The following is a 9,736-nucleotide window of genomic DNA, read 5'->3' as shown; positions in this document are numbered from 1 at the left end:
AGTGAAATCTGAGCAGAGCAGGAATCCCAAACCAGGTGCCAGGCCCTTTATTTGTACTTGCCTTTCTTTTAAAGGAAATGCTTGTAGTTGAACTGTGCTTTAAAATGATCTTCTCCTTCCCTTTTCCTCCTGAAGAGAGGTAGCAGAGAGCACAGGAGACCTTTTGGCAGGGGTACAGGAGTGATGTTTCAGTAGGGCAGGTCTTGGATCTTTCTTTGCCCTGAAATGAGGAGTCAGATTCAGCTGATGATCCAACAGGTGCCTCTTTCCCTCTGATCTTTACCTTTCACTGAGAGTTCAGCTTTCTTCAGGTGAGGGCCTCATTTGGAAGGTTTTCACAATGCTCTTTTCATGTCAGTGAGGAAGAGTTCTTCCTTCTAGGTGGAAGGTCACTAAATCAGGCACTCTGATCTGTGCTTTTGAGGTACTGCTGGGTTTGCTTGTGTTGCCTGTGAATCTTTTGTTTGGCAGCCTGTGGAACCTGAATGCTTCATCACTGAATCCCTGTGTCTTCCCTTTGGGAAGGGCTGAATCTGTGCCATGTTTTTTCAGCTACATGTGATAAACTACACCAGGCAACTTGTGTGGGCTCCCTGGCTTCTGAAATAGGATGGAAAAGTGTCTTCTTGTGGGGAAACTGGGTTGGGAAGGCACAAGGTGACCTTCAAGAATTCAAAAAGATATTCTGACCAGCAAGGAGAGCATCAGAGCAGCTAAGCTGATCTTTAATATTGATTAGGCAACCCACAAGAAATTTTGCTTTCCATCCCCAAGATTTTTCTGGGAGGTGGGTGAGCAAACTGGGGGAGAGCCATCAGCATGATTTATGGGGAAATAATTTCAAACAAATGGCAACCAAGCAGCTCTAGTCTCAAAGCAGTCCCCTCAGGAGCCAATCCTACAGGATGTTCTGTAGGATTTTGCTGACCTTTATGTGCAATATTTCACAAAGTGCACTCAGCCTTGTGCTTACCAGTGTGGTTTCTGCATTGTTGGTTGTATAAAAGGAAGCTCCCGGTTTTCATTTTGTGGAATTTTTTCTGCTCTCTCTTCCTTCCTCACATGTTTATTGAATCCTTTGTCAGGGATGCAAAGATGCCTTTGTTATTTGGAGGGCTGTGGGTGGGCTGGCTTTCAAGGTACTGAGTAGCTTTGTTAATTTTCAAAACTAATAATTTTCTTCGGGCCACTCCAGTGGCAGCAACAGGCTTCAAATCATCATCATTTGGCTTCCATGGAAACATGCTGCCATGGTAACTGAAAGGCTTCCCTTCCTTCCCTTCCTTGCCTTCCTTGCCTTCCTTCCCTTCCTCATATGTGTTTAGTTACCCCTGCCAGACTCCATCAGCACTTTTAAAATTCTCCAACCATAGAAATTCACTTTTCTGGGAAGAACAAAAAAAGTTGTAAAACCAATGGTGCCATTTCACTGCCATTGTTTTGGGGGGAAAAAGAAAACTCTTTCAAGTCTGGAGGGAGATGTCACTGAGACACAAATTCCCTTCCAGTGTAGGAAAAAAACCCAACTCCAGAAGAAATGCTTCATCTTTAGATTGTCTTGTGGGAGCTTGCTGTCATGGGCTGCTTTGGGAAATTGGGCTCTGCACCCAGCCCAACATCTGTAATACTGAGCAGGGTGAGAATTGACTCATCCAGTGGTTATGAGCCACAGTACCAGTGTTTGGCTGGGTCCCTTCCAGCTAATTAATTTGACACCAGATTTTCTGTTGCTGTCTGTCACAGCTGCTTTCACACTAAGATTGGTTAGCAAAGTTTGGCAGGCTGACAAGCAGCCCCAGTTCAGCAACTTTGCTGTGATTCAGCCTGGAGTGGGAGAGAAGAGGGAATTGGGCCTCCTGGAATGTTTTGCTAAGCAAGAAGCAGGGTAAGGGCAAGGACTCTGCAGAGCAGAGGGTGCAGAGGAGCTTGGAGTCAGATGCTTCATGGTTTTGCTTTCTCTTTGATCCAGAACAAAGCTAACTGGCACCACATCTGATTAGAGTCCTGTGGCCAGTTCTGAGGCAGCACTGTGTGTGTATATGGGTGGGAATCCTGCTTCTCTCATTGTTCCCTTGCCCAAAATCATCACCCTCAGGACTTGAGAGCTTTTCTTGTCAGCTGCCTTTGTAAGTGCAATGCCTGCACCCAGCTCCAGACTAATAGTGGGGAAGGCAGAGCTGCCTCATCTATTTCCTGCTCCTTTTTTCATTCATATTTTTCACTCTGATGTTCTTGCAGCAGCTCTAGATCCACTTGCTTAGCCAGGGGATGCTCCTGCAGCCTGCCATGGCCTCTGCAGCTTGCTGTGGGATGAGGTGGAGAAACAAGCCCTGGAGGCACATAGCTGTTTGCTGGAGACCTGTGAGAAGGCTGCTCCTGCTGGTCACCAAGCTTTCCCAAGGGATTTTGTTTGTGACAGTGACAATCCAGGGACTTCTGGTGGTGGTCGATGAAGCAGATTGATTTTTGTTCTCTAGCAGAGGGGCTGAGGCAAGTAGTGCTGGAGAGGGGAGGGCAGAATGGGCTGCACTCAGCACTGCTGGGATGAACAGGAGTGGGCTCCATTGGATAATTCACAAGTGAGTGGTGTGCTCTGTGTGACATTATCCATGGGCATGTGCTTCTTTCAGAGGAAAATGTATTTCCCTGCCATGGAAGACTTTTGTGGAGCAAATGCTTTCTGTGCTCAGCCTAAGCACCAAGCTCTGGTACAAAGCTTCCAACTGACTTCAGCAAGTGTTGCTCCCACACTGGCTGATTTCGTCTTATGTTGAGCTGTGTCATACCCTTGCTGCTCTACAGAGAGTTCTTAACCTAGTTTGGGTATTTTCAAGCTGAGTTTACAGCAATCTCCTAATTGTCTCCATGCTAAGTGGAGTACACCATCCAGAACTTCTTTCTGCATTTTGTGAAAAGTTCATGTCACCCCTGGCTTGGGAAGGTCCTGTTTATCCCCCACACGTTCTTCCAGCAGCATCAGGATGCAGCTTTTCCTTGTGACTGGCCTGCAACTGCCCCACAGTGCTATGATGCCCTGCAAAGCCATTTTTGGGGTGTTTCATCAGCACAGAGTGTTTCCCTCCCATCCCTGTGGCTGTTCTCAGATCCATTGCAATGCAGGGAAGGGCAGCTGTAAAACTGCCCTGTTCTGAGCAATTTGCTTCAAGATTTACTTGAAACTAGAGCAGTTTCTCACTCCTGCAGGAAACACCATGAGGCTCCTAAAGGTTTGACAATCCCATTTCTTTTCATTTTGGGTCTAAACAGCTTGGGCAGCTTTGAAGGCCTTCATCCTACAATTTTTCACCAAATGTGCTGCTGGAGCAGCTGATTTCCCCATTGCAGGAAACCAGCAGTGATATCTGTGCTGGTGGCATGAACACAGTCCTGAGGCTTGGGCTGGAAATGCCAGAACAGTCTGGCTGATCCTCACTGGAAACCTTGCTGGCATATCAATGAGCTCTGCTGCAGTCACAGGCTGCAGTTGGGGATTTATAGGGGGAGTGATCAGATTAATTGAGCAGCAGTGGGAGTGTTCAATTACACTGGCTCCTGATTAATCACCCTTGGTTGGAACATGTCAGCACACTTCCTCCTGCCAGAGGCACTGCCCGAGGTGTGTGCAGCAGCAAGGCCTCCACTGCAATCGATGGCAAAGCCATGCACTCCTCAGCACCAGCAGCTCCTCTCCTGCTTGGTTGATTCCGTGGAGAAATTTGCAAAAGTCTCAGCCAAGTATTTGAATTTGAATTTTGCTTTTGAGTCTAAAAAAAAAAACTGGGGTGATGAGGAAAACCTTTAGGAAAGATGATCCTTAGGATCTGATGGTGACTTGGACTCGTCTCCTTGATGTGGAGACATCAGCTGTCCTCAGTGTAACATTGCAAACACTGTCACTGAAAGTGATCCTGCTAGAGTTGGGGTGCTTTCCTTCCACACCCATCACCCCAAAGGATGGTGATTTTAGGGGATCTCTGGGGAAGACACTAAGGTGGCACCAGAGCTTCTCCAAGATGCTCCATCTTTTCAGCCTGTTTCTCGTGGCATGCCTTCCCTTCTCTACAGGGCTTGTGTGTTGGGAGCAAGGGCTACTTGCCTTCCCCACCTTCAAAGCCATGTCCAGATGCCAGTTGTGAAGGTTCCATAAATTTGGGGCTGTGAAGGTTGGAGGAAAGCCTGAAAGGAACACCAGAACACATTTGTAGCCTCTCCACCCCTTAGTCCATGCAATAACCTCATCTTCCTCTGTAAACATGTCTTCTTTTCTGAATGTTACTCCTTGTAATTACATTCCTTCTGAGCCTTCACGTGTCCAGGTAAATACCCTGAGCCCTTTGGGTGGGAACCCCCCCATTCTGGTTCCAGCTGTGTGCACCAAGGCAAGTCAGTGCCTTGCACAGTGCCCTGATGCCTCCCTGCTCCACAGAAATCTCTCAGCCCACTGTGTAAGATTTCTCTGGTATCTTAGTATCTGCAGTCACTAGCTTGCTTCTGTTTATGCAATCCTTTCCTCCCCTCTGGGAGCAGTAGACCAGAGGTCAAGTTTTCCCAGCAAAAATTCTAATTGCTCCCTAAGAGCAGGGCTGTCTGCTGTTCTCTTTCAGCCCTGTTACATTACTGAGGTGCTCTTTAATATCATGCTTGTGATATTCAGGTCCTCTTCTAAATGAGGGCTCAGTGTCATCACCAGATGTCACTGACTGGCTTCTCTTTCTGTCTGGGTGATCAGCTAAAGTGATTTAATTGTTTCCATTCCAATAGAATTCTATGAATTCCATTGTTCCTGCTTTCTCCTCATTTGTTAGATCCTGTCCTGTCAGCATGACCATGGCATGGAATTCTGGCTTCTGTGTAGATTCCTCTCAGGGGCTCACATCACTGAAGTTACTTTTGCACAAAATGTATGTATGGCCAATCTCCTCACAAAAATATCCACAGATCTATTTGTACAGTGTTTCTGGGTGAAAGGAAGAATCTGCCTGGGAATGAGTGTGTGGGTGGCAGCCTGCTGCATAAGCAGTGATGCTCTTTCAGGCTCTGCAGTAGCTAAAGGATGTGCTTTCCTGCCCTCTAGACTCAGGTTGTACCTTGCTAATATCACACGCCAATTAAAATAAAGAGATGCCTATAATTTATGAAATGTTATAAAACTCAATGCCCTTTGCTTTATCACAGGAAATTATATAAGCTGTAAGAAAAGTCAGAGATCTCATCTGTGTTTTTCTTGCTTTTTTTCTAATATTTGAGTATTTCTGCTTTGAGAAATACAAATTCCTTTTTATTGCCAGCTGATATCTAAATCACACAGTCCCTATTTATGCTTTAACACACACCCTTCTCCCTGTCCAGTTTGCTTCTGGAGCATGGACAGTTCTCCATGCTCTTCTGTGCCATCCAGCTGAGTACTGACTTCTGCAGGGGAGGACTTGGTCCATGATCTGGAGGCATCTCCAGGTCACCAGCTCTGTTTTACCTCTCATCTCCCTCAAGAGTTAAGATGGAGACCCCAGGTTTGGCCACCTCCATGCAGCTTCTCTGCAACATGAGGGTCCTCAGGGTCTTCACCACCCTGCTTAATTCTGCGCCTGAATCAAGCACTTTCTCTTTTTAGGTTACACAAGAACAGATGCTGGGCAATCTCAACTTTCTCATCAGTTTTTGGTCCAGTTCACAGCTTTATTGTGGCACAAGATGTCCCATGTCATCTCCTCTTGCCGCTGGCACATGTGAGGCAGCCCTCTCCTCTGCCATGGGTGGTTAAGCTCCCCTGAATTAGCCAGTATTTTTTGCACAATAAGAACACACACAGACTATTACTGTGACTCCTCATGGTGAGTTGTTTCAATGCTTAAAGCCTGTGGCTGGATATGGAAGATTTCCAACACCACCAGTTACTCACAAACTGCACACAAACAGATCCCTTACATTATGGTTTTGGAAATATTTCCCCCTTGGGCTTCTTCATTATCAGTCCAAGACAGCAACAATCCAGTCCTATATCTGAGTTATGAATGCCAGCCTCTGTCTGCTGCTGTGCAGCCACTCGGCCTTGCTGGAGCTCCTTTGATGGGTTTAATCCCAAAATGAGTTCTGAGGAATGCTGCCAAACTTTTACAGCAGCACCAAAGTCGGTGAACTGCCCTTCCCTCCCTACTCTTGTAGCTTTTTATTATTTTTATTTGTCGTGTGTTTTTTCTTCTGTTGAATAATTCAGCTAATGGGCTGGCACCAGAGCGCTTGAGAGCTGCTCCCTAATGAGGGAAGCGGCTTGCCAGCTTTTTATCTTTCCAGTCCCTTGACTGCAAACCCAACATTATTAACAAATCACCATGGAAGAGCCGTGGCAATACAGAACAAAATGTTGTTGTCTTAACTTAAGCGGGCGAGCAAGAAAAGATAAACAAAATAAAAGAAACCCAAGCCCTGCCTGGAAGAACAAAGTGTGAAAGTGAAGCGTGCATGGAAGAAGTGATGGTAATAGAAGTCTCTTTGCAACCTCATTCTGTCTCAATATCTGCAAGCAGGAAAGCTGGATGGGAGAAAGGATGTTAACTTGCTGAAGAGCCCTAATTCAGAGGATGAGTGTAGGTGTAGCTGTTGGCAGCTCTGTTTCTTGCCATGTTTTAATGAATAAAGGTTTGTGTAGAAAGCCTTTTTTTTTTCTTTGCCAACTTTATTATTTTTTAAAAAGCTGGATGATTTATGGTCCATGTGATTGAGATGGGACGTAAAAAAAATAAGTATGTGATGCCTTTTTGCACATTGCTGAATCCCCTTTAAAATGACATTGACATCACTTTGCCTTGAGATCCACCCAGACAAATTTCAGATAAGCAGTTTAAGCTGTGGTCCTCTCTGCATTTGTCCTTCCCTGGATGCCCAGGGTTCAGCATGTCTGGATGCCTGAGGAGTCCCACTAGGTAGGGCATCTGCAAGGTCCCTCCTCTCCTCTGCAGAACAGTAATGCCACAAGTGGGGAGCAGGCAGAAAGTCGACCTGATGTGGCTCAGATGAGCCTCTCCCAAGCCAGCAGCTTGTCTGACACCAAAACTCTCATCTCAGATTCCTGCCCAGTGAAATTCTGCAGCTGAACTAAAATTACACCAAGTGCTACATCGTGTTTGAGGTTGTTAGTGTTGTGATGTTTTCTGCCACACAGGGAAGATACCCATCTGTGGTCTCACCCGTGCATGTAGCATGAGATGCTCAATTTGATAAGGGGATTTTATCTCAAATACTGACCTAAAAATATACATCTAAAAATCTCACATGTGGCAAGGTCCCAGTTGCACTGTACAAACATGGGTCCAAAAGAGTCTGCTCTCAGGAAGTGTTGTTTTCTCATCTCTTTCCTGTTATGTTGCCAGCATTTGCACAAAATGCAGAACTCTGAGCTGAATGGCACAGCTGGGCAAAATTTGGCACTTCTGAATTGAGCTAACCTGGCTTGATTGGAAAATAAAATCCCACTCATCTGGCCTGTAATTGCTATTAAAGGGTCCTTTGAAGATACAAGGCTGAATTAAATCAACCTTGCTATATGGACATCCAGGGAATTGCACCAAATTAGAACAGTTAAAGATCTGACTTGTTGTGTTTGCACTCAAAGCCTGGAGAACGGAAACTGAGATGAGCAAAAATGATGATGGTAAGGAAAAACTGTGGAAAACAGACAAAAAGAGTGATTGAGAGCTCACGGAGCATTGTTCAAAATGGGCCCTCAGGGAATGCAAACTCACAATTGTTGCTTCTGGAAGACAGAGCCCCTTTTGTTTGCATGGATGTATTGCTGAGCACGCTCCCCCTGCCTCTTGCTCGGTTATAATGCCTCCTGTTTCACATCAGTCGTGCTCCTGTCTTAGTCCATCCTTCAGCTACTGGAGGCAGGAGATGAAATACCCTTTGCTTTGCCTGGCAGGGATGTGTGTGATGTGCAGCCAGATGGCTGCCAAGAGGAGCATTTGGGAGTGTCTCCACATCATTGAATTGCAGCTGCTGTTTCTGCAGTCAGAGGTGATGGGAGGGTTCCCAGCAGCAACCGGGACCAGATGGGCAAAGAGGGACATGTCTTGGTGGGGTGGGATTAAAATCCACTGGGATGGGGTGTGCTCAGTCCCACGCCAGGCTTTGGCTTTGTTGGACAGTGGGATCATAGGAATGGGTTTATTCTGCCTGCCCATAAAGGTGCTGACCAGGAGCTTGCTTTGATGCACCAGTGTGATCCCACTGTAGCTGGATGAAGCCAAACTGATTTCTGTTATTTCTTGCTCTCTTTTCTTTGTTTTCCTCTTACTGCTGCATTACCTTACTAAAAATACCTAAAATCATATCATTTTCTGAGCTGCTTCCTCTGCTTGTTCTTGTTGCAGGCACAAACATCCATCTCTCTCTAAACACTTCTCTCCTCTGCCCAAATTAAGTCACTGCTGCAAAGTAGAACTTCATCTTTAGGGAACTTGTTATTGCATGGTCCTGACTTGCCTCCCCCTGAGCTAATAGGAGATTTGGCCCTCAGGACTGGGGTCTGGCTTGGGAATAGCTGCAGGGAAGGCTGACAATGCCATCATCCTCTAATTTGGATGTTGGAACATGCTGGCTTCTTGCTGAGAATTAGAAGGGCTGGTTTGGGTCAAGCTGAATCCTGTGTAACTCTGGATCCTTTTTCAGTCAGAGGCCAGGAGGACATGCTGAAAGAAGAAATGTAATTACTGTGCTTTTCCTGCTGGTAACCCCCAGCCTTTGGCAAGCAGCAGCTTAAGGACTTCATGTGTGCTGTGCAGTCAGGAGAAGGCAGAGATATTAGTTGCCTTTATGAAATTTATAGAAGACCTCCTATTCCATGTTTCCCTGCTGTCTGATTCACCCACAGCACACCCCTCCTGCAGCCTCATGGCGCTGAAGTCAGGCTGAATTTCGGCTGATGTTGTTCTTGAATCAGGATGTTTCAGGGTGGGTCCTGCTGGTGATGAGTTTTGCTGTGTGCTGTCTCCTGAAGTGGTAAGTTGGCAAGCTGCCCTCTACATTTGGATTGACAGCAGAGGTGTCAGAATGTGGTGTTCTGGCTGGGAGCTTCCCATGGAAAATCCTGCCCTCCAGGTAAAAGGGAACAACAACAAGCCAAAGGCCAGCTCAAGAGTCCTTGTAAAAGGACCCTTGGATGAAACTAAGTTAATGTAAAACAATGGAGCTGTGTTGATGATGTCATGAAAATGATCTCAGAGTGGGAGAGGATCTGGCTTGTCATTTTGGAAGCCTGTAATGGTGGCAGTGGCCTAAGGTGGTACCTGACTGGTGACCACTGCCATGGTTTAACCCCAGTGGGAAGCTCAGCTCCATGCAGCTGCTCACATCTCCTGTGTGGGACAGATGGGAGACAGAATTGGAAGAGTAAAAGTGAGGAAACTCATGGGTTGAGTTAAAAACAGTTTAACAGGCAAAGGAGAAAAGCCATGAACACAAGCGAAGCAAAACAAGGAATGAATTCAGCACATCTCATGGGCAGGCAGGTGTTCAGCCACCCCCAGGAGAGCAGGGCTCCATCATGCCTGATGGTAACTGGGAAAGGCAAACACCAGCACCCCAAACATCTCCCCTTCCTTCCTCTCCCCCCAGCTTTATATGCTGAGCATGACTCCATATAGCATGGAATGTCCCCCTGGTCACTTGGGGTCAGCTGTCCTGACTGTCCCCTCCCAGCTGTGCACCCCCAGCCTGCTCACTGCTGGGCTGGTAGGGA

Source organism: Geospiza fortis, unplaced genomic scaffold, assembly GCF_000277835.1.
Source record: "Geospiza fortis unplaced genomic scaffold, GeoFor_1.0 scaffold333, whole genome shotgun sequence".
NCBI classification, from domain to species: Eukaryota; Metazoa; Chordata; class Aves; order Passeriformes; family Thraupidae; genus Geospiza; species Geospiza fortis.
Note: the sequence above shows the minus strand (reverse complement) of the source record.